The 23,341-nt window shown below is 48.3% G+C and overlaps 35 non-coding genes across 35 annotated transcripts; all 35 read left to right on the top strand.

The window, feature by feature from the left end:
* Positions 1–35: 35 nt before the first annotated feature.
* Positions 36–156, top strand: LOC130618931 (U5 spliceosomal RNA). Its single transcript, XR_008979674.1, has one exon. It is a non-coding gene; the product is annotated as a U5 spliceosomal RNA (small nuclear RNA).
* Positions 157–705: 549 nt separating this feature from the next.
* Positions 706–826, top strand: LOC130618932 (U5 spliceosomal RNA). Its single transcript, XR_008979675.1, has one exon. It is a non-coding gene; the product is annotated as a U5 spliceosomal RNA (small nuclear RNA).
* Positions 827–1,375: 549 nt separating this feature from the next.
* LOC130618933 (U5 spliceosomal RNA) lies at positions 1,376–1,496 on the top strand. The gene has a single exon (XR_008979676.1). It is a non-coding gene; the product is annotated as a U5 spliceosomal RNA (small nuclear RNA).
* Positions 1,497–2,045: 549 nt separating this feature from the next.
* LOC130618934 (U5 spliceosomal RNA) lies at positions 2,046–2,166 on the top strand. The gene has a single exon (XR_008979677.1). It is a non-coding gene; the product is annotated as a U5 spliceosomal RNA (small nuclear RNA).
* A 549-nt stretch (positions 2,167–2,715) lies between these two features.
* Positions 2,716–2,836, top strand: LOC130618936 (U5 spliceosomal RNA). Its single transcript, XR_008979680.1, has one exon. It is a non-coding gene; the product is annotated as a U5 spliceosomal RNA (small nuclear RNA).
* A 549-nt stretch (positions 2,837–3,385) lies between these two features.
* On the top strand, positions 3,386–3,506 carry LOC130618937 (U5 spliceosomal RNA). The gene has a single exon (XR_008979681.1). It is a non-coding gene; the product is annotated as a U5 spliceosomal RNA (small nuclear RNA).
* Positions 3,507–4,055: 549 nt separating this feature from the next.
* LOC130618938 (U5 spliceosomal RNA) lies at positions 4,056–4,176 on the top strand. Its single transcript, XR_008979682.1, has one exon. It is a non-coding gene; the product is annotated as a U5 spliceosomal RNA (small nuclear RNA).
* Positions 4,177–4,725: 549 nt separating this feature from the next.
* On the top strand, positions 4,726–4,846 carry LOC130618939 (U5 spliceosomal RNA). The gene has a single exon (XR_008979683.1). It is a non-coding gene; the product is annotated as a U5 spliceosomal RNA (small nuclear RNA).
* A 549-nt stretch (positions 4,847–5,395) lies between these two features.
* LOC130618854 (U5 spliceosomal RNA) lies at positions 5,396–5,516 on the top strand. Its single transcript, XR_008979598.1, has one exon. It is a non-coding gene; the product is annotated as a U5 spliceosomal RNA (small nuclear RNA).
* Positions 5,517–6,063: 547 nt separating this feature from the next.
* Positions 6,064–6,184, top strand: LOC130618825 (U5 spliceosomal RNA). The gene has a single exon (XR_008979570.1). It is a non-coding gene; the product is annotated as a U5 spliceosomal RNA (small nuclear RNA).
* A 547-nt stretch (positions 6,185–6,731) lies between these two features.
* On the top strand, positions 6,732–6,852 carry LOC130618940 (U5 spliceosomal RNA). Its single transcript, XR_008979684.1, has one exon. It is a non-coding gene; the product is annotated as a U5 spliceosomal RNA (small nuclear RNA).
* Positions 6,853–7,401: 549 nt separating this feature from the next.
* Positions 7,402–7,522, top strand: LOC130618942 (U5 spliceosomal RNA). The gene has a single exon (XR_008979685.1). It is a non-coding gene; the product is annotated as a U5 spliceosomal RNA (small nuclear RNA).
* A 549-nt stretch (positions 7,523–8,071) lies between these two features.
* On the top strand, positions 8,072–8,192 carry LOC130619710 (U5 spliceosomal RNA). Its single transcript, XR_008980449.1, has one exon. It is a non-coding gene; the product is annotated as a U5 spliceosomal RNA (small nuclear RNA).
* A 548-nt stretch (positions 8,193–8,740) lies between these two features.
* Positions 8,741–8,861, top strand: LOC130618943 (U5 spliceosomal RNA). The gene has a single exon (XR_008979686.1). It is a non-coding gene; the product is annotated as a U5 spliceosomal RNA (small nuclear RNA).
* A 549-nt stretch (positions 8,862–9,410) lies between these two features.
* On the top strand, positions 9,411–9,531 carry LOC130618944 (U5 spliceosomal RNA). The gene has a single exon (XR_008979687.1). It is a non-coding gene; the product is annotated as a U5 spliceosomal RNA (small nuclear RNA).
* Positions 9,532–10,080: 549 nt separating this feature from the next.
* Positions 10,081–10,201, top strand: LOC130618945 (U5 spliceosomal RNA). The gene has a single exon (XR_008979688.1). It is a non-coding gene; the product is annotated as a U5 spliceosomal RNA (small nuclear RNA).
* Positions 10,202–10,750: 549 nt separating this feature from the next.
* Positions 10,751–10,871, top strand: LOC130618946 (U5 spliceosomal RNA). The gene has a single exon (XR_008979690.1). It is a non-coding gene; the product is annotated as a U5 spliceosomal RNA (small nuclear RNA).
* Positions 10,872–11,420: 549 nt separating this feature from the next.
* LOC130618948 (U5 spliceosomal RNA) lies at positions 11,421–11,541 on the top strand. Its single transcript, XR_008979692.1, has one exon. It is a non-coding gene; the product is annotated as a U5 spliceosomal RNA (small nuclear RNA).
* Positions 11,542–12,090: 549 nt separating this feature from the next.
* LOC130618949 (U5 spliceosomal RNA) lies at positions 12,091–12,211 on the top strand. Its single transcript, XR_008979693.1, has one exon. It is a non-coding gene; the product is annotated as a U5 spliceosomal RNA (small nuclear RNA).
* A 548-nt stretch (positions 12,212–12,759) lies between these two features.
* Positions 12,760–12,880, top strand: LOC130618950 (U5 spliceosomal RNA). Its single transcript, XR_008979694.1, has one exon. It is a non-coding gene; the product is annotated as a U5 spliceosomal RNA (small nuclear RNA).
* A 549-nt stretch (positions 12,881–13,429) lies between these two features.
* Positions 13,430–13,550, top strand: LOC130619767 (U5 spliceosomal RNA). The gene has a single exon (XR_008980506.1). It is a non-coding gene; the product is annotated as a U5 spliceosomal RNA (small nuclear RNA).
* A 549-nt stretch (positions 13,551–14,099) lies between these two features.
* LOC130618951 (U5 spliceosomal RNA) lies at positions 14,100–14,220 on the top strand. Its single transcript, XR_008979695.1, has one exon. It is a non-coding gene; the product is annotated as a U5 spliceosomal RNA (small nuclear RNA).
* A 549-nt stretch (positions 14,221–14,769) lies between these two features.
* LOC130618953 (U5 spliceosomal RNA) lies at positions 14,770–14,890 on the top strand. Its single transcript, XR_008979696.1, has one exon. It is a non-coding gene; the product is annotated as a U5 spliceosomal RNA (small nuclear RNA).
* A 549-nt stretch (positions 14,891–15,439) lies between these two features.
* LOC130619711 (U5 spliceosomal RNA) lies at positions 15,440–15,560 on the top strand. Its single transcript, XR_008980450.1, has one exon. It is a non-coding gene; the product is annotated as a U5 spliceosomal RNA (small nuclear RNA).
* A 549-nt stretch (positions 15,561–16,109) lies between these two features.
* LOC130618954 (U5 spliceosomal RNA) lies at positions 16,110–16,230 on the top strand. The gene has a single exon (XR_008979697.1). It is a non-coding gene; the product is annotated as a U5 spliceosomal RNA (small nuclear RNA).
* Positions 16,231–16,779: 549 nt separating this feature from the next.
* Positions 16,780–16,900, top strand: LOC130618955 (U5 spliceosomal RNA). Its single transcript, XR_008979698.1, has one exon. It is a non-coding gene; the product is annotated as a U5 spliceosomal RNA (small nuclear RNA).
* A 548-nt stretch (positions 16,901–17,448) lies between these two features.
* LOC130618956 (U5 spliceosomal RNA) lies at positions 17,449–17,569 on the top strand. Its single transcript, XR_008979699.1, has one exon. It is a non-coding gene; the product is annotated as a U5 spliceosomal RNA (small nuclear RNA).
* A 549-nt stretch (positions 17,570–18,118) lies between these two features.
* On the top strand, positions 18,119–18,239 carry LOC130618957 (U5 spliceosomal RNA). Its single transcript, XR_008979701.1, has one exon. It is a non-coding gene; the product is annotated as a U5 spliceosomal RNA (small nuclear RNA).
* A 549-nt stretch (positions 18,240–18,788) lies between these two features.
* Positions 18,789–18,909, top strand: LOC130619712 (U5 spliceosomal RNA). Its single transcript, XR_008980451.1, has one exon. It is a non-coding gene; the product is annotated as a U5 spliceosomal RNA (small nuclear RNA).
* A 549-nt stretch (positions 18,910–19,458) lies between these two features.
* LOC130618958 (U5 spliceosomal RNA) lies at positions 19,459–19,579 on the top strand. Its single transcript, XR_008979702.1, has one exon. It is a non-coding gene; the product is annotated as a U5 spliceosomal RNA (small nuclear RNA).
* A 549-nt stretch (positions 19,580–20,128) lies between these two features.
* Positions 20,129–20,249, top strand: LOC130618960 (U5 spliceosomal RNA). The gene has a single exon (XR_008979704.1). It is a non-coding gene; the product is annotated as a U5 spliceosomal RNA (small nuclear RNA).
* A 548-nt stretch (positions 20,250–20,797) lies between these two features.
* On the top strand, positions 20,798–20,918 carry LOC130618961 (U5 spliceosomal RNA). The gene has a single exon (XR_008979705.1). It is a non-coding gene; the product is annotated as a U5 spliceosomal RNA (small nuclear RNA).
* A 549-nt stretch (positions 20,919–21,467) lies between these two features.
* On the top strand, positions 21,468–21,588 carry LOC130619652 (U5 spliceosomal RNA). The gene has a single exon (XR_008980390.1). It is a non-coding gene; the product is annotated as a U5 spliceosomal RNA (small nuclear RNA).
* Positions 21,589–22,137: 549 nt separating this feature from the next.
* Positions 22,138–22,258, top strand: LOC130618962 (U5 spliceosomal RNA). Its single transcript, XR_008979706.1, has one exon. It is a non-coding gene; the product is annotated as a U5 spliceosomal RNA (small nuclear RNA).
* A 549-nt stretch (positions 22,259–22,807) lies between these two features.
* LOC130619713 (U5 spliceosomal RNA) lies at positions 22,808–22,928 on the top strand. Its single transcript, XR_008980452.1, has one exon. It is a non-coding gene; the product is annotated as a U5 spliceosomal RNA (small nuclear RNA).
* Positions 22,929–23,341: the final 413 nt, after the last annotated feature.

A 23,341-nucleotide genomic window follows, 5' to 3' on the forward strand; every position in this document is an offset into this window, starting at 1 on the left:
GGCTCGAAGGCACAACAGGTCGCGCCGACTTACGACAACTCTGGGCTTTCTTCAGTTCACGCACAAATCTTTCGCCTTTTACTAAAGATTTCCGTGGAGAAGGCCAAAACGATGAGTATATAGACGATTTTTCTACTGTCTCGCTTCGGCGGGACGATCACTAGTCTAAATGAAAAAACGTGCAGGAGGCCATACGCGGGCCTATCTCTCATCTCGCTCACAGAGACTTGGTAAGCACGGTCCACTCAATGGCTTTCCAAATGCGAAGAGTGAAGGCCGCAGACGGCAGGGGTTGAGCCAAGGGCCTTTCGGCCGTATCCCGCTCACAAGTTTTTTTTTTTTTTTTAGCAGAATAATACATACGAGCTAATCAAAATCGGCTCGAGGAAAGAAATAAAGTTCAGAGACAACCAAAGGAGTCGAACTGCAGTAGAAACAAACTAGATGTAACGCAAGCCACTAGTACGACGTATTGCCTACAGGGACCACACTCTCCGAGACAGCGAACGCAACTTCCTAGTGATTCACGCGAACGCACTCAACTAGGTGATGTAGATCAGAAAGGTGAAAGTCCTTGTGTCAAGTCTACACCTCACGATGCAGCACCTTTTAAGCGTCCTCTACGAACGGACACACTGGCAAGCGGCACACCACAAGCAAAGGTTAAGTCGGCTCAAAGGCACAACAGGTCGCGCCGACTTACGACAACTCTGGGCTTTCTTCAGTTCACGCACAAATCTTTCGCCTTTTACTAAAGATTTCCGTGGAGAAGGCCAAAACGATGAGTATATAGACGATTTTTCTACTGTCTCGCTTCGGCGGGACGATCACTAGTCTAAATGAAAAAACGTGCAGGAGGCCATACGCGGGCCTATCTCTCATCTCGCTCACAGAGACTTGGTAAGCACGGTCCACTCAATGGCTTTCCAAATGCGAAGAGTGAAGGCCGCAGACGGCAGGGGTTGAGCCAAGGGCCTTTCGGCCGTATCCCGCTCACAAGTTTTTTTTTTTTTTTTAGCAGAATAATACATACGAGCTAATCAAAATCGGCTCGAGGAAAGAAATAAAGTTCAGAGACAACCAAAGGAGTCGAACTGCAGTAGAAACAAACTAGATGTAACGCAAGCCACTAGTACGACGTATTGCCTACAGGGACCACACTCTCCGAGACAGCGAACGCAACTTCCTAGTGATTCACGCGAACGCACTCAACTAGGTGATGTAGATCAGAAAGGTGAAAGTCCTTGTGTCAAGTCTACACCTCACGATGCAGCACCTTTTAAGCGTCCTCTACGAACGGACACACTGGCAAGCGGCACACCACAAGCAAAGGTTAAGTCGGCTCGAAGGCACAACAGGTCGCGCCGACTTACGACAACTCTGGGCTTTCTTCAGTTCACGCACAAATCTTTCGCCTTTTACTAAAGATTTCCGTGGAGAAGGCCAAAACGATGAGTATATAGACGATTTTTCTACTGTCTCGCTTCGGCGGGACGATCACTAGTCTAAATGAAAAAACGTGCAGGAGGCCATACGCGGGCCTATCTCTCATCTCGCTCACAGAGACTTGGTAAGCACGGTCCACTCAATGGCTTTCCAAATGCGAAGAGTGAAGGCCGCAGACGGCAGGGGTTGAGCCAAGGGCCTTTCGGCCGTATCCCGCTCACAAGTTTTTTTTTTTTTTTTAGCAGAATAATACATACGAGCTAATCAAAATCGGCTCGAGGAAAGAAATAAAGTTCAGAGACAACCAAAGGAGTCGAACTGCAGTAGAAACAAACTAGATGTAACGCAAGCCACTAGTACGACGTATTGCCTACAGGGACCACACTCTCCGAGACAGCGAACGCAACTTCCTAGTGATTCACGCGAACGCACTCAACTAGGTGATGTAGATCAGAAAGGTGAAAGTCCTTGTGTCAAGTCTACACCTCACGATGCAGCACCTTTTAAGCGTCCTCTACGAACGGACACACTGGCAAGCGGCACACCACAAGCAAAGGTTAAGTCGGCTCGAAGGCACAACAGGTCGCGCCGACTTACGACAACTCTGGGCTTTCTTCAGTTCACGCACAAATCTTTCGCCTTTTACTAAAGATTTCCGTGGAGAAGGCCAAAACGATGAGTATATAGACGATTTTTCTACTGTCTCGCTTCGGCGGGACGATCACTAGTCTAAATGAAAAAACGTGCAGGAGGCCATACGCGGGCCTATCTCTCATCTCGCTCACAGAGACTTGGTAAGCACGGTCCACTCAATGGCTTTCCAAATGCGAAGAGTGAAGGCCGCAGACGGCAGGGGTTGAGCCAAGGGCCTTTCGGCCGTATCCCGCTCACAAGTTTTTTTTTTTTTTTTAGCAGAATAATACATACGAGCTAATCAAAATCGGCTCGAGGAAAGAAATAAAGTTCAGAGACAACCAAAGGAGTCGAACTGCAGTAGAAACAAACTAGATGTAACGCAAGCCACTAGTACGACGTATTGCCTACAGGGACCACACTCTCCGAGACAGCGAACGCAACTTCCTAGTGATTCACGCGAACGCACTCAACTAGGTGATGTAGATCAGAAAGGTGAAAGTCCTTGTGTCAAGTCTACACCTCACGATGCAGCACCTTTTAAGCGTCCTCTACGAACGGACACACTGGCAAGCGGCACACCACAAGCAAAGGTTAAGTCGGCTCGAAGGCACAACAGGTCGCGCCGACTTACGACAACTCTGGGCTTTCTTCAGTTCACGCACAAATCTTTCGCCTTTTACTAAAGATTTCCGTGGAGAAGGCCAAAACGATGAGTATATAGACGATTTTTCTACTGTCTCGCTTCGGCGGGACGATCACTAGTCTAAATGAAAAAACGTGCAGGAGGCCATACGCGGGCCTATCTCTCATCTCGCTCACAGAGACTTGGTAAGCACGGTCCACTCAATGGCTTTCCAAATGCGAAGAGTGAAGGCCGCAGACGGCAGGGGTTGAGCCAAGGGCCTTTCGGCCGTATCCCGCTCACAAGTTTTTTTTTTTTTTTTAGCAGAATAATACATACGAGCTAATCAAAATCGGCTCGAGGAAAGAAATAAAGTTCAGAGACAACCAAAGGAGTCGAACTGCAGTAGAAACAAACTAGATGTAACGCAAGCCACTAGTACGACGTATTGCCTACAGGGACCACACTCTCCGAGACAGCGAACGCAACTTCCTAGTGATTCACGCGAACGCACTCAACTAGGTGATGTAGATCAGAAAGGTGAAAGTCCTTGTGTCAAGTCTACACCTCACGATGCAGCACCTTTTAAGCGTCCTCTACGAACGGACACACTGGCAAGCGGCACACCACAAGCAAAGGTTAAGTCGGCTCGAAGGCACAACAGGTCGCGCCGACTTACGACAACTCTGGGCTTTCTTCAGTTCACGCACAAATCTTTCGCCTTTTACTAAAGATTTCCGTGGAGAAGGCCAAAACGATGAGTATATAGACGATTTTTCTACTGTCTCGCTTCGGCGGGACGATCACTAGTCTAAATGAAAAAACGTGCAGGAGGCCATACGCGGGCCTATCTCTCATCTCGCTCACAGAGACTTGGTAAGCACGGTCCACTCAATGGCTTTCCAAATGCGAAGAGTGAAGGCCGCAGACGGCAGGGGTTGAGCCAAGGGCCTTTCGGCCGTATCCCGCTCACAAGTTTTTTTTTTTTTTTTAGCAGAATAATACATACGAGCTAATCAAAATCGGCTCGAGGAAAGAAATAAAGTTCAGAGACAACCAAAGGAGTCGAACTGCAGTAGAAACAAACTAGATGTAACGCAAGCCACTAGTACGACGTATTGCCTACAGGGACCACACTCTCCGAGACAGCGAACGCAACTTCCTAGTGATTCACGCGAACGCACTCAACTAGGTGATGTAGATCAGAAAGGTGAAAGTCCTTGTGTCAAGTCTACACCTCACGATGCAGCACCTTTTAAGCGTCCTCTACGAACGGACACACTGGCAAGCGGCACACCACAAGCAAAGGTTAAGTCGGCTCGAAGGCACAACAGGTCGCGCCGACTTACGACAACTCTGGGCTTTCTTCAGTTCACGCACAAATCTTTCGCCTTTTACTAAAGATTTCCGTGGAGAAGGCCAAAACGATGAGTATATAGACGATTTTTCTACTGTCTCGCTTCGGCGGGACGATCACTAGTCTAAATGAAAAAACGTGCAGGAGGCCATACGCGGGCCTATCTCTCATCTCGCTCACAGAGACTTGGTAAGCACGGTCCACTCAATGGCTTTCCAAATGCGAAGAGTGAAGGCCGCAGACGGCAGGGGTTGAGCCAAGGGCCTTTCGGCCGTATCCCGCTCACAAGTTTTTTTTTTTTTTTTAGCAGAATAATACATACGAGCTAATCAAAATCGGCTCGAGGAAAGAAATAAAGTTCAGAGACAACCAAAGGAGTCGAACTGCAGTAGAAACAAACTAGATGTAACGCAAGCCACTAGTACGACGTATTGCCTACAGGGACCACACTCTCCGAGACAGCGAACGCAACTTCCTAGTGATTCACGCGAACGCACTCAACTAGGTGATGTAGATCAGAAAGGTGAAAGTCCTTGTGTCAAGTCTACACCTCACGATGCAGCACCTTTTAAGCGTCCTCTACGAACGGACACACTGGCAAGCGGCACACCACAAGCAAAGGTTAAGTCGGCTCGAAGGCACAACAGGTCGCGCCGACTTACGACAACTCTGGGCTTTCTTCAGTTCACGCACAAATCTTTCGCCTTTTACTAAAGATTTCCGTGGAGAAGGCCAAAACGATGAGTATATAGACGATTTTTCTACTGTCTCGCTTCGGCGGGACGATCACTAGTCTAAATGAAAAAACGTGCAGGAGGCCATACGCGGGCCTATCTCTCATCTCGCTCACAGAGACTTGGTAAGCACGGTCCACTCAATGGCTTTCCAAATGCGAAGAGTGAAGGCCGCAGACGGCAGGGGTTGAGCCAAGGGCCTTTCGGCCGTATCCCGCTCACAAGTTTTTTTTTTTTTTTTAGCAGAATAATACATACGAGCTAATCAAAATCGGCTCGAGGAAAGAAATAAAGTTCAGAGACAACCAAAGGAGTCGAACTGCAGTAGAAACAAACTAGATGTAACGCAAGCCACTAGTACGACGTATTGCCTACAGGGACCACACTCTCCGAGACAGCGAACGCAACTTCCTAGTGATTCACGCGAACGCACTCAACTAGGTGATGTAGATCAGAAAGGTGAAAGTCCTTGTGTCAAGTCTACACCTCACGATGCAGCACCTTTTAAGCGTCCTCTACGAACGGACACACTGGCAAGCGGCACACCACAAGCAAAGGTTAAGTCGGCTCGAAGGCACAACAGGTCGCGCCGACTTACGACAACTCTGGGCTTTCTTCAGATCACGCACAAATCTTTCGCCTTTTACTAAAGATTTCCGTGGAGAAGGCCAAAACGATGAGTATATAGACGATTTTTCTACTGTCTCGCTTCGGCGGGACGATCACTAGTCTAAATGAAAAAACGTGCAGGAGGCCATACGCGGGCCTATCTCTCATCTCGCTCACAGAGACTTGGTAAGCACGGTCCACTCAATGGCTTTCCAAATGCGAAGAGTGAAGGCCGCAGACGGCAGGGGTTGAGCCAAGGGCCTTTCGGCCGTATCCCGCTCACAAGTTTTTTTTTTTTTTAGCAGAATAATACATACGAGCTAATCAAAATCGGCTCGAGGAAAGAAATAAAGTTCAGAGACAACCAAAGGAGTCGAACTGCAGTAGAAACAAACTAGATGTAACGCAAGCCACTAGTACGACGTATTGCCTACAGGGACCACACTCTCCGAGACAGCGAACGCAACTTCCTAGTGATTCACGCGAACGCACTCAACTAGGTGATGTAGATCAGAAAGGTGAAAGTCCTTGTGTCAAGTCTACACCTCACGATGCAGCACCTTTTAAGCGTCCTCTACGAACGGACACACTGGCAAGCGGCACACCACAAGCAAAGGTTAAGTCGGCTCGAAGGCACAACAGGTCGCGCCGACTTACGACAACTCTGGGCTTTCTTCAGTTCACGCACAAATCTTTCGCCTTTTACTAAAGATTTCCGTGGAGAAGGCCAAAACGATGAGTATATAGACCATTTTTCTACTGTCTCGCTTCGGCGGGACGATCACTAGTCTAAATGAAAAAACGTGCAGGAGGCCATACGCGGGCCTATCTCTCATCTCGCTCACAGAGACTTGGTAAGCACGGTCCACTCAATGGCTTTCCAAATGCGAAGAGTGAAGGCCGCAGACGGCAGGGGTTGAGCCAAGGGCCTTTTGGCCGTATCCCGCTCACAAGTTTTTTTTTTTTTTAGCAGAATAATACATACGAGCTAATCAAAATCGGCTCGAGGAAAGAAATAAAGTTCAGAGACAACCAAAGGAGTCGAACTGCAGTAGAAACAAACTAGATGTAACGCAAGCCACTAGTACGACGTATTGCCTACAGGGACCACACTCTCCGAGACAGCGAACGCAACTTCCTAGTGATTCACGCGAACGCACTCAACTAGGTGATGTAGATCAGAAAGGTGAAAGTCCTTGTGTCAAGTCTACACCTCACGATGCAGCACCTTTTAAGCGTCCTCTACGAACGGACACACTGGCAAGCGGCACACCACAAGCAAAGGTTAAGTCGGCTCGAAGGCACAACACGTCGCGCCGACTTACGACAACTCTGGGCTTTCTTCAGTTCACGCACAAATCTTTCGCCTTTTACTAAAGATTTCCGTGGAGAAGGCCAAAACGATGAGTATATAGACGATTTTTCTACTGTCTCGCTTCGGCGGGACGATCACTAGTCTAAATGAAAAAACGTGCAGGAGGCCATACGCGGGCCTATCTCTCATCTCGCTCACAGAGACTTGGTAAGCACGGTCCACTCAATGGCTTTCCAAATGCGAAGAGTGAAGGCCGCAGACGGCAGGGGTTGAGCCAAGGGCCTTTCGGCCGTATCCCGCTCACAAGTTTTTTTTTTTTTTTTAGCAGAATATTACATACGAGCTAATCAAAATCGGCTCGAGGAAAGAAATAAAGTTCAGAGACAACCAAAGGAGTCGAACTGCAGTAGAAACAAACTAGATGTAACGCAAGCCACTAGTACGACGTATTGCCTACAGGGACCACACTCTCCGAGACAGCGAACGCAACTTCCTAGTGATTCACGCGAACGCACTCAACTAGGTGATGTAGATCAGAAAGGTGAAAGTCCTTGTGTCAAGTCTACACCTCACGATGCAGCACCTTTTAAGCGTCCTCTACGAACGGACACACTGGCAAGCGGCACACCACAAGCAAAGGTTAAGTCGGCTCGAAGGCACAACAGGTCGCGCCGACTTACGACAACTCTGGGCTTTCTTCAGTTCACGCACAAATCTTTCGCCTTTTACTAAAGATTTCCGTGGAGAAGGCCAAAACGATGAGTATATAGACGATTTTTCTACTGTCTCGCTTCGGCGGGACGATCACTAGTCTAAATGAAAAAACGTGCAGGAGGCCATACGCGGGCCTATCTCTCATCTCGCTCACAGAGACTTGGTAAGCACGGTCCACTCAATGGCTTTCCAAATGCGAAGAGTGAAGGCCGCAGACGGCAGGGGTTGAGCCAAGGGCCTTTCGGCCGTATCCCGCTCACAAGTTTTTTTTTTTTTTTTAGCAGAATAATACATACGAGCTAATCAAAATCGGCTCGAGGAAAGAAATAAAGTTCAGAGACAACCAAAGGAGTCGAACTGCAGTAGAAACAAACTAGATGTAACGCAAGCCACTAGTACGACGTATTGCCTACAGGGACCACACTCTCCGAGACAGCGAACGCAACTTCCTAGTGATTCACGCGAACGCACTCAACTAGGTGATGTAGATCAGAAAGGTGAAAGTCCTTGTGTCAAGTCTACACCTCACGATGCAGCACCTTTCAAGCGTCCTCTACGAACGGACACACTGGCAAGCGGCACACCACAAGCAAAGGTTAAGTCGGCTCGAAGGCACAACAAGTCGCGCCGACTTACGACAACTCTGGGCTTTCTTCAGTTCACGCAAAAATCTTTCGCCTTTTACTAAAGATTTCCGTGGAGAAGGCCAAAACGATGAGTATATAGACGATTTTTCTACTGTCTCGCTTCGGCGGGACGATCACTAGTCTAAATGAAAAAACGTGCAGGAGGCCATACGCGGGCCTATCTCTCATCTCGCTCACAGAGACTTGGTAAGCACGGTCCACTCAATGGCTTTCCAAATGCGAAGAGTGAAGGCCGCAGACGGCAGGGGTTGAGCCAAGGGCCTTTCGGCCGTATCCCGCTCACAAGTTTTTTTTTTTTTTTAGCAGAATAATACATACGAGCTAATCAAAATCGGCTCGAGGAAAGAAATAAAGTTCAGAGACAACCAAAGGAGTCGAACTGCAGTAGAAACAAACTAGATGTAACGCAAGCCACTAGTACGACGTATTGCCTACAGGGACCACACTCTCCGAGACAGCGAACGCAACTTCCTAGTGATTCACGCGAACGCACTCAACTAGGTGATGTAGATCAGAAAGGTGAAAGTCCTTGTGTCAAGTCTACACCTCACGATGCAGCACCTTTTAAGCGTCCTCTACGAACGGACACACTGGCAAGCGGCACACCACAAGCAAAGGTTAAGTCGGCTCGAAGGCACAACAGGTCGCGCCGACTTACGACAACTCTGGGCTTTCTTCAGTTCACGCACAAATCTTTCGCCTTTTACTAAAGATTTCCGTGGAGAAGGCCAAAACGATGAGTATATAGACGATTTTTCTACTGTCTCGCTTCGGCGGGACGATCACTAGTCTAAATGAAAAAACGTGCAGGAGGCCATACGCGGGCCTATCTCTCATCTCGCTCACAGAGACTTGGTAAGCACGGTCCACTCAATGTCTTTCCAAATGCGAAGAGTGAAGGCCGCAGACGGCTGGGGTTGAGCCAAGGGCCTTTCGGCCGTATCCCGCTCACAAGTTTTTTTTTTTTTTTTAGCAGAATAATACATACGAGCTAATCAAAATCGGCTCGAGGAAAGAAATAAAGTTCAGAGACAACCGAAGGAGTCGAACTGCAGTAGAAACAAACTAGATGTAACGCAAGCCACTAGTACGACGTATTGCCTACAGGGACCACACTCTCCGAGACAGCGAACGCAACTTCCTAGTGATTCACGCGAACGCACTCAACTAGGTGATGTAGATCAGAAAGGTGAAAGTCCTTGTGTCAAGTCTACACCTCACGATGCAGCACCTTTTAAGCGTCCTCTACGAACGGACACACTGGCAAGCGGCACACCACAAGCAAAGGTTAAGTCGGCTCGAAGGCACAACAGGTCGCGCCGACTTACGACAACTCTGGGCTTTCTTCAGTTCACGCACAAATCTTTCGCCTTTTACTAAAGATTTCCGTGGAGAAGGCCAAAACGATGAGTATATAGACGATTTTTCTACTGTCTCGCTTCGGCGGGACGATCACTAGTCTAAATGAAAAAACGTGCAGGAGGCCATACGCGGGCCTATCTCTCATCTCGCTCACAGAGACTTGGTAAGCACGGTCCACTCAATGGCTTTCCAAATGCGAAGAGTGAAGGCCGCAGACGGCAGGGGTTGAGCCAAGGGCCTTTCGGCCGTATCCCGCTCACAAGTTTTTTTTTTTTTTTTAGCAGAATAATACATACGAGCTAATCAAAATCGGCTCGAGGAAAGAAATAAAGTTCAGAGACAACCAAAGGAGTCGAACTGCAGTAGAAACAAACTAGATGTAACGCAAGCCACTAGTACGACGTATTGCCTACAGGGACCACACTCTCCGAGACAGCGAACGCAACTTCCTAGTGATTCACGCGAACGCACTCAACTAGGTGATGTAGATCAGAAAGGTGAAAGTCCTTGTGTCAAGTCTACACCTCACGATGCAGCACCTTTTAAGCGTCCTCTACGAACGGACACACTGGCAAGCGGCACACCACAAGCAAAGGTTAAGTCGGCTCGAAGGCACAACAGGTCGCGCCGACTTACGACAACTCTGGGCTTTCTTCAGTTCACGCACAAATCTTTCGCCTTTTACTAAAGATTTCCGTGGAGAAGGCCAAAACGATGAGTATATAGACGATTTTTCTACTGTCTCGCTTCGGCGGGACGATCACTAGTCTAAATGAAAAAACGTGCAGGAGGCCATACGCGGGCCTATCTCTCATCTCGCTCACAGAGACTTGGTAAGCACGGTCCACTCAATGGCTTTCCAAATGCGAAGAGTGAAGGCCGCAGACGGCAGGGGTTGAGCCAAGGGCCTTTCGGCCGTATCCCGCTCACAAGTTTTTTTTTTTTTTTTAGCAGAATAATACATACGAGCTAATCAAAATCGGCTCGAGGAAAGAAATAAAGTTCAGAGACAACCAAAGGAGTCGAACTGCAGTAGAAACAAACTAGATGTAACGCAAGCCACTAGTACGACGTATTGCCTACAGGGACCACACTCTCCGAGACAGCGAACGCAACTTCCTAGTGATTCACGCGAACGCACTCAACTAGGTGATGTAGATCAGAAAGGTGAAAGTCCTTGTGTCAAGTCTACACCTCACGATGCAGCACCTTTTAAGCGTCCTCTACGAACGGACACACTGGCAAGCGGCACACCACAAGCAAAGGTTAAGTCGGCTCGAAGGCACAACAGGTCGCGCCGACTTACGACAACTCTGGGCTTTCTTCAGTTCACGCACAAATCTTTCGCCTTTTACTAAAGATTTCCGTGGAGAAGGCCAAAACGATGAGTATATAGACGATTTTTCTACTGTCTCGCTTCGGCGGGACGATCACTAGTCTAAATGAAAAAACGTGCAGGAGGCCATACGCGGGCCTATCTCTCATCTCGCTCACAGAGACTTGGTAAGCACGGTCCACTCAATGGCTTTCCAAATGCGAAGAGTGAAGGCCGCAGACGGCAGGGGTTGAGCCAAGGGCCTTTCGGCCGTATCCCGCTCACAAGTTTTTTTTTTTTTTTTAGCAGAATAATACATACGAGCTAATCAAAATCGGCTCGAGGAAAGAAATAAAGTTCAGAGACAACCAAAGGAGTCGAACTGCAGTAGAAACAAACTAGATGTAACGCAAGCCACTAGTACGACGTATTGCCTACAGGGACCACACTCTCCGAGACAGCGAACGCAACTTCCTAGTGATTCACGCGAACGCACTCAACTAGGTGATGTAGATCAGAAAGGTGAAAGTCCTTGTGTCAAGTCTACACCTCACGATGCAGCACCTTTTAAGCGTCCTCTACGAACGGACACACTGGCAAGCGGCACACCACAAGCAAAGGTTAAGTCGGCTCGAAGGCACAACAGGTCGCGCCGACTTACGACAACTCTGGGCTTTCTTCAGTTCACGCACAAATCTTTCGCCTTTTACTAAAGATTTCCGTGGAGAAGGCCAAAACGATGAGTATATAGACGATTTTTCTACTGTCTCGCTTCGGCGGGACGATCACTAGTCTAAATGAAAAAACGTGCAGGAGGCCATACGCGGGCCTATCTCTCATCTCGCTCACAGAGACTTGGTAAGCACGGTCCACTCAATGGCTTTCCAAATGCGAAGAGTGAAGGCCGCAGACGGCAGGGGTTGAGCCAAGGGCCTTTCGGCCGTATCCCGCTCACAAGTTTTTTTTTTTTTTTTAGCAGAATAATACATACGAGCTAATCAAAATCGGCTCGAGGAAAGAAATAAAGTTCAGAGACAACCAAAGGAGTCGAACTGCAGTAGAAACAAACTAGATGTAACGCAAGCCACTAGTACGACGTATTGCCTACAGGGACCACACTCTCCGAGACAGCGAACGCAACTTCCTAGTGATTCACGCGAACGCACTCAACTAGGTGATGTAGATCAGAAAGGTGAAAGTCCTTGTGTCAAGTCTACACCTCACGATGCAGCACCTTTTAAGCGTCCTCTACGAACGGACACACTGGCAAGCGGCACACCACAAGCAAAGGTTAAGTCGGCTCGAAGGCACAACAGGTCGCGCCGACTTACGACAACTCTGGGCTTTCTTCAGTTCACGCACAAATCTTTCGCCTTTTACTAAAGATTTCCGTGGAGAAGGCCAAAACGATGAGTATATAGACGATTTTTCTACTGTCTCGCTTCGGCGGGACGATCACTAGTCTAAATGAAAAAACGTGCAGGAGGCCATACGCGGGCCTATCTCTCATCTCGCTCACAGAGACTTGGTAAGCACGGTCCACTCAATGGCTTTCCAAATGCGAAGAGTGAAGGCCGCAGACGGCAGGGGTTGAGCCAAGGGCCTTTCGGCCGTATCCCGCTCACAAGTTTTTTTTTTTTTTTAGCAGAATAATACATACGAGCTAATCAAAATCGGCTCGAGGAAAGAAATAAAGTTCAGAGACAACCAAAGGAGTCGAACTGCAGTAGAAACAAACTAGATGTAACGCAAGCCACTAGTACGACGTATTGCCTACAGGGACCACACTCTCCGAGACAGCGAACGCAACTTCCTAGTGATTCACGCGAACGCACTCAACTAGGTGATGTAGATCAGAAAGGTGAAAGTCCTTGTGTCAAGTCTACACCTCACGATGCAGCACCTTTTAAGCGTCCTCTACGAACGGACACACTGGCAAGCGGCACACCACAAGCAAAGGTTAAGTCGGCTCGAAGGCACAACAGGTCGCGCCGACTTACGACAACTCTGGGCTTTCTTCAGTTCACGCACAAATCTTTCGCCTTTTACTAAAGATTTCCGTGGAGAAGGCCAAAACGATGAGTATATAGACGATTTTTCTACTGTCTCGCTTCGGCGGGACGATCACTAGTCTAAATGAAAAAACGTGCAGGAGGCCATACGCGGGCCTATCTCTCATCTCGCTCACAGAGACTTGGTAAGCACGGTCCACTCAATGGCTTTCCAAATGCGAAGAGTGAAGGCCGCAGACGGCAGGGGTTGAGCCAAGGGCCTTTCGGCCGTATCCCGCTCACAAGTTTTTTTTTTTTTTTTAGCAGAATAATACATACGAGCTAATCAAAATCGGCTCGAGGAAAGAAATAAAGTTCAGAGACAACCAAAGGAGTCGAACTGCAGTAGAAACAAACTAGATGTAACGCAAGCCACTAGTACGACGTATTGCCTACAGGGACCACACTCTCCGAGACAGCGAACGCAACTTCCTAGTGATTCACGCGAACGCACTCAACTAGGTGATGTAGATCAGAAAGGTGAAAGTCCTTGTGTCAAGTCTACACCTCACGATGCAGCACCTTTTAAGCGTCCTCTACGAACGGACACACTGGCAAGCGGCACACCACAAGCAAAGGTTAAGTCGGCTCGAAGGCACAACAGGTCGCGCCGACTTACGACAACTCTGGGATTTCTTCAGTTCACGCACAAATCTTTCGCCTTTTACTAAAGATTTCCGTGGAGAAGGCCAAAACGATGAGTATATAGACGATTTTTCTACTGTCTCGCTTCGGCGGGACGATCACTAGTCTAAATGAAAAAACGTGCAGGAGGCCATACGCGGGCCTATCTCTCATCTCGCTCACAGAGACTTGGTAAGCACGGTCCACTCAATGGCTTTCCAAATGCGAAGAGTGAAGGCCGCAGACGGCAGGGGTTGAGCCAAGGGCCTTTCGGCCGTATCCCGCTCACAAGTTTTTTTTTTTTTTTTAGCAGAATAATACATACGAGCTAATCAAAATCGGCTCGAGGAAAGAAATAAAGTTCAGAGACAACCAAAGGAGTCGAACTGCAGTAGAAACAAACTAGATGTAACGCAAGCCACTAGTACGACGTATTGCCTACAGGGACCACACTCTCCGAGACAGCGAACGCAACTTCCTAGTGATTCACGCGAACGCACTCAACTAGGTGATGTAGATCAGAAAGGTGAAAGTCCTTGTGTCAAGTCTACACCTCACGATGCAGCACCTTTTAAGCGTCCTCTACGAACGGACACACTGGCAAGCGGCACACCACAAGCAAAGGTTAAGTCGGCTCGAAGGCACAACAGGTCGCGCCGACTTACGACAACTCTGGGCTTTCTTCAGTTCACGCACAAATCTTTCGCCTTTTACTAAAGATTTCCGTGGAGAAGGCCAAAACGATGAGTATATAGACGATTTTTCTACTGTCTCGCTTCGGCGGGACGATCACTAGTCTAAATGAAAAAACGTGCAGGAGGCCATACGCGGGCCTATCTCTCATCTCGCTCACAGAGACTTGGTAAGCACGGTCCACTCAATGGCTTTCCAAATGCGAAGAGTGAAGGCCGCAGACGGCAGGGGTTGAGCCAAGGGCCTTTCGGCCGTATCCCGCTCACAAGTTTTTTTTTTTTTTTTAGCAGAATATTACATACGAGCTAATCAAAATCGGCTCGAGGAAAGAAATAAAGTTCAGAGACAACCAAAGGAGTCGAACTGCAGTAGAAACAAACTAGATGTAACGCAAGCCACTAGTACGACGTATTGCCTACAGGGACCACACTCTCCGAGACAGCGAACGCAACTTCCTAGTGATTCACGCGAACGCACTCAACTAGGTGATGTAGATCAGAAAGGTGAAAGTCCTTGTGTCAAGTCTACACCTCACGATGCAGCACCTTTTAAGCGTCCTCTACGAACGGACACACTGGCAAGCGGCACACCACAAGCAAAGGTTAAGTCGGCTCGAAGGCACAACAGGTCGCGCCGACTTACGACAACTCTGGGCTTTCTTCAGTTCACGCACAAATCTTTCGCCTTTTACTAAAGATTTCCGTGGAGAAGGCCAAAACGATGAGTATATAGACGATTTTTCTACTGTCTCGCTTCGGCGGGACGATCACTAGTCTAAATGAAAAAACGTGCAGGAGGCCATACGCGGGCCTATCTCTCATCTCGCTCACAGAGACTTGGTAAGCACGGTCCACTCAATGGCTTTCCAAATGCGAAGAGTGAAGGCCGCAGACGGCAGGGGTTGAGCCAAGGGCCTTTCGGCCGTATCCCGCTCACAAGTTTTTTTTTTTTTTTTAGCAGAATAATACATACGAGCTAATCAAAATCGGCTCGAGGAAAGAAATAAAGTTCAGAGACAACCAAAGGAGTCGAACTGCAGTAGAAACAAACTAGATGTAACGCAAGCCACTAGTACGACGTATTGCCTACAGGGACCACACTCTCCGAGACAGCGAACGCAACTTCCTAGTGATTCACACGAACGCACTCAACTAGGTGATGTAGATCAGAAAGGTGAAAGTCCTTGTGTCAAGTCTACACCTCACGATGCAGCACCTTTTAAGCGTCCTCTACGAACGGACACACTGGCAAGCGGCACACCACAAGCAAAGGTTAAGTCGGCTCGAAGGCACAACAGGTCGCGCCGACTTACGACAACTCTGGGCTTTCTTCAGTTCACGCAAAAATCTTTCGCCTTTTACTAAAGATTTCCGTGGAGAAGGCCAAAACGATGAGTATATAGACGATTTTTCTACTGTCTCGCTTCGGCGGGACGATCACTAGTCTAAATGAAAAAACGTGCAGGAGGCCATACGCGGGCCTATCTCTCATCTCGCTCACAGAGACTTGGTAAGCACGGTCCACTCAATGGCTTTCCAAATGCGAAGAGTGAAGGCCGCAGACGGCAGGGGTTGAGCCAAGGGCCTTTCGGCCGTATCCCGCTCACAAGTTTTTTTTTTTTTTTTAGCAGAATAATACATACGAGCTAATCAAAATCGGCTCGAGGAAAGAAATAAAGTTCAGAGACAACCAAAGGAGTCGAACTGCAGTAGAAACAAACTAGATGTAACGCAAGCCACTAGTACGACGTATTGCCTACAGGGACCACACTCTCCGAGACAGCGAACGCAACTTCCTAGTGATTCACGCGAACGCACTCAACTAGGTGATGTAGATCAGAAAGGTGAAAGTCCTTGTGTCAAGTCTACACCTCACGATGCAGCACCTTTTAAGCGTCCTCTACGAACGGACACACTGGCAAGCGGCACACCACAAGCAAAGGTTAAGTCGGCTCGAAGGCACAACAGGTCGCGCCGACTTACGACAACTCTGGGCTTTCTTCAGTTCACGCACAAATCTTTCGCCTTTTACTAAAGATTTCCGTGGAGAAGGCCAAAACGATGAGTATATAGACGATTTTTCTACTGTCTCGCTTCGGCGGGACGATCACTAGTCTAAATGAAAAAACGTGCAGGAGGCCATACGCGGGCCTATCTCTCATCTCGCTCACAGAGACTTGGTAAGCACGGTCCACTCAATGGCTTTCCAAATGCGAAGAGTGAAGGCCGCAGACGGCAGGGGTTGAGCCAAGGGCCTTTCGGCCGTATCCCGCTCACAAGTTTTTTTTTTTTTTTTAGCAGAATATTACATACGAGCTAATCAAAATCGGCTCGAGGAAAGAAATAAAGTTCAGAGACAACCAAAGGAGTCGAACTGCAGTAGAAACAAACTAGATGTAACGCAAGCCACTAGTACGACGTATTGCCTACAGGGACCACACTCTCCGAGACAGCGAACGCAACTTCCTAGTGATTCACGCGAACGCACTCAACTAGGTGATGTAGATCAGAAAGGTGAAAGTCCTTGTGTCAAGTCTACACCTCACGATGCAGCACCTTTTAAGCGTCCTCTACGAACGGACACACTGGCAAGCGGCACACCACAAGCAAAGGTTAAGTCGGCTCGAAGGCACAACAGGTCGCGCCGACTTACGACAACTCTGGGCTTTCTTCAGTTCACGCACAAATCTTTCGCCTTTTACTAAAGATTTCCGTGGAGAAGGCCAAAACGATGAGTATATAGACGATTTTTCTACTGTCTCGCTTCGGCGGGACGATCACTAGTCTAAATGAAAAAACGTGCAGGAGGCCATACGCGGGCCTATCTCTCATCTCGCTCACAGAGACTTGGTAAGCACGGTCCACTCAATGGCTTTCCAAATGCGAAGAGTGAAGGCCGCAGACGGCAGGGGTTGAGCCAAGGGCCTTTCGGCCGTATCGCGCTCACAAGTTTTTTTTTTTTTTTAGCAGAATAATACATACGAGCTAATCAAAATCGGCTCGAGGAAAGAAATAAAGTTCAGAGACAACCAAAGGAGTCGAACTGCAGTAGAAACAAACTAGATGTAACGCAAGCCACTAGTACGACGTATTGCCTACAGGGACCACACTCTCCGAGACAGCGAACGCAACTTCCTAGTGATTCACGCGAACGCACTCAACTAGGTGATGTAGATCAGAAAGGTGAAAGTCCTTGTGTCAAGTCTACACCTCACGATGCAGCACCTTTTAAGCGTCCTCTACGAACGGACACACTGGCAAGCGGCACACCACAAGCAAAGGTTAAGTCGGCTCGAAGGCACAACAGGTCGCGCCGACTTACGACAACTCTGGGCTTTCTTCAGTTCACGCACAAATCTTTCGCCTTTTACTAAAGATTTCCGTGGAGAAGGCCAAAACGATGAGTATATAGACGATTTTTCTACTGTCTCGCTTCGGCGGGACGATCACTAGTCTAAATGAAAAAACGTGCAGGAGGCCATACGCGGGCCTATCTCTCATCTCGCTCACAGAGACTTGGTAAGCACGGTCCACTCAATGGCTTTCCAAATGCGAAGAGTGAAGGCCGCAGACGGCAGGGGTTGAGCCAAGGGCCTTTCGGCCGTATCCCGCTCACAAGTTTTTTTTTTTTTTTTAGCAGAATATTACATACGAGCTAATCAAAATCGGCTCGAGGAAAGAAATAAAGTTCAGAGACAACCAAAGGAGTCGAACTGCAGTAGAAACAAACTAGATGTAACGCAAGCCACTAGTACGACGTATTGCCTACAGGGACCACACTCTCCGAGACAGCGAACGCAACTTCCTAGTGATTCACGCGAACGCACTCAACTAGGTGATGTAGATCAGAAAGGTGAAAGTCCTTGTGTCAAGTCTACACCTCACGATGCAGCACCTTTTAAGCGTCCTCTACGAACGGACACACTGGCAAGCGGCACACCACAAGCAAAGGTTAAGTCGGCTCGAAGGCACAACAGGTCGCGCCGACTTACGACAACTCTGGGCTTTCTTCAGTTCACGCACAAATCTTTCGCCTTTTACTAAAGATTTCCGTGGAGAAGGCCAAAACGATGAGTATATAGACGATTTTTCTACTGTCTCGCTTCGGCGGGACGATCACTAGTCTAAATGAAAAAACGTGCAGGAGGCCATACGCGGGCCTATCTCTCATCTCGCTCACAGAGACTTGGTAAGCACGGTCCACTCAATGGCTTTCCAAATGCGAAGAGTGAAGGCCGCAGACGGCAGGGGTTGAGCCAAGGGCCTTTCGGCCGTATCCCGCTCACAAGTTTTTTTTTTTTTTTTAGCAGAATAATACATACGAGCTAATCAAAATCGGCTCGAGGAAAGAAATAAAGTTCAGAGACAACCAAAGGAGTCGAACTGCAGTAGAAACAAACTAGATGTAACGCAAGCCACTAGTACGACGTATTGCCTACAGGGACCACACTCTCCGAGACAGCGAACGCAACTTCCTAGTGATTCACACGAACGCACTCAACTAGGTGATGTAGATCAGAAAGGTGAAAGTCCTTGTGTCAAGTCTACACCTCACGATGCAGCACCTTTTAAGCGTCCTCTACGAACGGACACACTGGCAAGCGGCACACCACAAGCAAAGGTTAAGTCGGCTCGAAGGCACAACAGGTCGCGCCGACTTACGACAACTCTGGGCTTTCTTCAGTTCACGCAAAAATCTTTCGCCTTTTACTAAAGATTTCCGTGGAGAAGGCCAAAACGATGAGTATATAGACGATTTTTCTACTGTCTCGCTTCGGCGGGACGATCACTAGTCTAAATGAAAAAACGTGCAGGAGGCCATACGCGGGCCTATCTCTCATCTCGCTCACAGAGACTTGGTAAGCACGGTCCACTCAATGGCTTTCCAAATGCGAAGAGTGAAGGCCGCAGACGGCAGGGGTTGAGCCAAGGGCCTTTCGGCCGTATCCCGCTCACAAGTTTTTTTTTTTTTTTTAGCAGAATAATACATACGAGCTAATCAAAATCGGCTCGAGGAAAGAAATAAAGTTCAGAGACAACCAAAGGAGTCGAACTGCAGTAGAAACAAACTAGATGTAACGCAAGCCACTAGTACGACGTATTGCCTACAGGGACCACACTCTCCGAGACAGCGAACGCAACTTCCTAGTGATTCACGCGAACGCACTCAACTAGGTGATGTAGATCAGAAAGGTGAAAGTCCTTGTGTCAAGTCTACACCTCACGATGCAGCACCTTTTAAGCGTCCTCTACGAACGGACACACTGGCAAGCGGCACACCACAAGCAAAGGTTAAGTCGGCTCGAAGGCACAACAGGTCGCGCCGACTTACGACAACTCTGGGCTTTCTTCAGTTCACGCACAAATCTTTCGCCTTTTACTAAAGATTTCCGTGGAGAAGGCCAAAACGATGAGTATATAGACGATTTTTCTACTGTCTCGCTTCGGCGGGACGATCACTAGTCTAAATGAAAAAACGTGCAGGAGGCCATACGCGGGCCTATCTCTCATCTCGCTCACAGAGACTTGGTAAGCACGGTCCACTCAATGGCTTTCCAAATGCGAAGAGTGAAGGCCGCAGACGGCAGGGGTTGAGCCAAGGGCCTTTCGGCCGTATCCCGCTCACAAGTTTTTTTTTTTTTTTTAGCAGAATATTACATACGAGCTAATCAAAATCGGCTCGAGGAAAGAAATAAAGTTCAGAGACAACCAAAGGAGTCGAACTGCAGTAGAAACAAACTAGATGTAACGCAAGCCACTAGTACGACGTATTGCCTACAGGGACCACACTCTCCGAGACAGCGAACGCAACTTCCTAGTGATTCACGCGAACGCACTCAACTAGGTGATGTAGATCAGAAAGGTGAAAGTCCTTGTGTCAAGTCTACACCTCACGATGCAGCACCTTTTAAGCGTCCTCTACGAACGGACACACTGGCAAGCGGCACACCACAAGCAAAGGTTAAGTCGGCTCGAAGGCACAACAGGTCGCGCCGACTTACGACAACTCTGGGCTTTCTTCAGTTCACGCACAAATCTTTCGCCTTTTACTAAAGATTTCCGTGGAGAAGGCCAAAACGATGAGTATATAGACGATTTTTCTACTGTCTCGCTTCGGCGGGACGATCACTAGTCTAAATGAAAAAACGTGCAGGAGGCCATACGCGGGCCTATCTCTCATCTCGCTCACAGAGACTTGGTAAGCACGGTCCACTCAATGGCTTTCCAAATGCGAAGAGTGAAGGCCGCAGACGGCAGGGGTTGAGCCAAGGGCCTTTCGGCCGTATCGCGCTCACAAGTTTTTTTTTTTTTTTAGCAGAATAATACATACGAGCTAATCAAAATCGGCTCGAGGAAAGAAATAAAGTTCAGAGACAACCAAAGGAGTCGAACTGCAGTAGAAACAAACTAGATGTAACGCAAGCCACTAGTACGACGTATTGCCTACAGGGACCACACTCTCCGAGACAGCGAACGCAACTTCCTAGTGATTCACGCGAACGCACTCAACTAGGTGATGTAGATCAGAAAGGTGAAAGTCCTTGTGTCAAGTCTACACCTCACGATGCAGCACCTTTTAAGCGTCCTCTACGAACGGACACACTGGCAAGCGGCACACCACAAGCAAAGGTTAAGTCGGCTCGAAGGCACAACAGGTCGCGCCGACTTACGACAACTCTGGGCTTTCTTCAGTTCACGCACAAATCTTTCGCCTTTTACTAAAGATTTCCGTGGAGAAGGCCAAAACGATGAGTATATAGACGATTTTTCTACTGTCTCGCTTCGGCGGGACGATCACTAGTCTAAATGAAAAAACGTGCAGGAGGCCATACGCGGGCCTATCTCTCATCTCGCTCACAGAGACTTGGTAAGCACGGTCCACTCAATGGCTTTCCAAATGCGAAGAGTGAAGGCCGCAGACGGCAGGGGTTGAGCCAAGGGCCTTTCGGCCGTATCCCGCTCACAAGTTTTTTTTTTTTTTTTAGCAGAATAATACATACGAGCTAATCAAAATCGGCTCGAGGAAAGAAATAAAGTTCAGAGACAACCAAAGGAGTCGAACTGCAGTAGAAACAAACTAGATGTAACGCAAGCCACTAGTACGACGTATTGCCTACAGGGACCACACTCTCCGAGACAGCGAACGCAACTTCCTAGTGATTCACGCGAACGCACTCAACTAGGTGATGTAGATCAGAAAGGTGAAAGTCCTTGTGTCAAGTCTACACCTCACGATGCAGCACCTTTTAAGCGTCCTCTACGAACGGACACACTGGCAAGCGGCACACCACAAGCAAAGGTTAAGTCGGCTCGAAGGCACAACAGGTCGCGCCGACTTACGACAACTCTGGGCTTTCTTCAGTTCACGCACAAATCTTTCGCCTTTTACTAAAGATTTCCGTGGAGAAGGCCAAACCGATGAGTATATAGACGATTTTTCTACTGTCTCGCTTCGGCGGGACGATCACTAGTCTAAATGAAAAAACGTGCAGGAGGCCATACGCGGGCCTATCTCTCATCTCGCTCACAGAGACTTGGTAAGCACGGTCCACTCAATGGCTTTCCAAATGCGAAGAGTGAAGGCCGCAGACGGCAGGGGTTGAGCCAAGGGCCTTTCGGCCGTATCCCGCTCACAAGTTTTTTTTTTTTTTTTAGCAGAATATTACATACGAGCTAATCAAAATCGGCTCGAGGAAAGAAATAAAGTTCAGAGACAACCAAAGGAGTCGAACTGCAGTAGAAACAAACTAGATGTAACGCAAGCCACTAGTACGACGTATTGCCTACAGGGACCACACTCTCCGAGACAGCGAACGCAACTTCCTAGTGATTCACGCGAACGCACTCAACTAGGTGATGTAGATCAGAAAGGTGAAAGTCCTTGTGTCAAGTCTACACCTCACGATGCAGCACCTTTTAAGCGTCCTCTACGAACGGACACACTGGCAAGCGGCACACCACAAGCAAAGGTTAAGTCGGCTCGAAGGCACAACAGGTCGCGCCGACTTACGACAACTCTGGGCTTTCTTCAGTTCACGCACAAATCTTTCGCCTTTTACTAAAGATTTCCGTGGAGAAGGCCAAAACGATGAGTATATAGACGATTTTTCTACTGTCTCGCTTCGGCGGGACGATCACTAGTCTAAATGAAAAAACGTGCAGGAGGCCATACGCGGGCCTATCTCTCATCTCGCTCACAGAGACTTGGTAAGCACGGTCCACTCAATGGCTTTCCAAATGCGAAGAGTGAAGGCCGCAGACGGCAGGGGTTGAGCCAAGGGCCTTTCGGCCGTATCCCGCTCACAAGTTTTTTTTTTTTTTTTAGCAGAATAATACATACGAGCTAATCAAAATCGGCTCGAGGAAAGAAATAAAGTTCAGAGACAACCAAAGGAGTCGAACTGCAGTAGAAACAAACTAGATGTAACGCAAGCCACTAGTACGACGTATTGCCTACAGGGACCACACTCTCCGAGACAGCGAACGCAACTTCCTAGTGATTCACGCGAACGCACTCAACTAGGTGATGTAGATCAGAAAGGTGAAAGTCCTTGTGTCAAGTCTACACCTCACGATGCAGCACCTTTTAAGCGTCCTCTACGAACGGACACACTGGCAAGCGGCACACCACAAGCAAAGGTTAAGTCGGCTCGAAGGCACAACAGGTCGCGCCGACTTACGACAACTCTGGGCTTTCTTCAGTTCACGCAAAAATCTTTCGCCTTTTACTAAAGATTTCCGTGGAGAAGGCCAAAACGATGAGTATATAGACGATTTTTCTACTGTCTCGCTTCGGCGGGACGATCACTAGTCTAAATGAAAAAACGTGCAGGAGGCCATACGCGGGCCTATCTCTCATCTCGCTCACAGAGACTTGGTAAGCACGGTCCACTCAATGGCTTTCCAAATGCGAAGAGTGAAGGCCGCAGACGGCAGGGGTTGAGCCAAGGGCCTTTCGGCCGTATCCCGCTCACAAGTTTTTTTTTTTTTTTTAGCAGAATAATACATACGAGCTAATCAAAATCGGCTCGAGGAAAGAAATAAAGTTCAGAGACAACCAAAGGAGTCGAACTGCAGTAGAAACAAACTAGATGTAACGCAAGCCACTAGTACGACGTATTGCCTACAGGGACCACACTCTCCGAGACAGCGAACGCAACTTCCTAGTGATTCACGCGAACGCACTCAACTAGGTGATGTAGATCAGAAAGGTGAA

The sequence above is a fragment of the Hydractinia symbiolongicarpus genome, chromosome 11 (assembly GCF_029227915.1).
Source record: "Hydractinia symbiolongicarpus strain clone_291-10 chromosome 11, HSymV2.1, whole genome shotgun sequence".
Classification (NCBI taxonomy): Eukaryota; Metazoa; Cnidaria; class Hydrozoa; order Anthoathecata; family Hydractiniidae; genus Hydractinia; species Hydractinia symbiolongicarpus.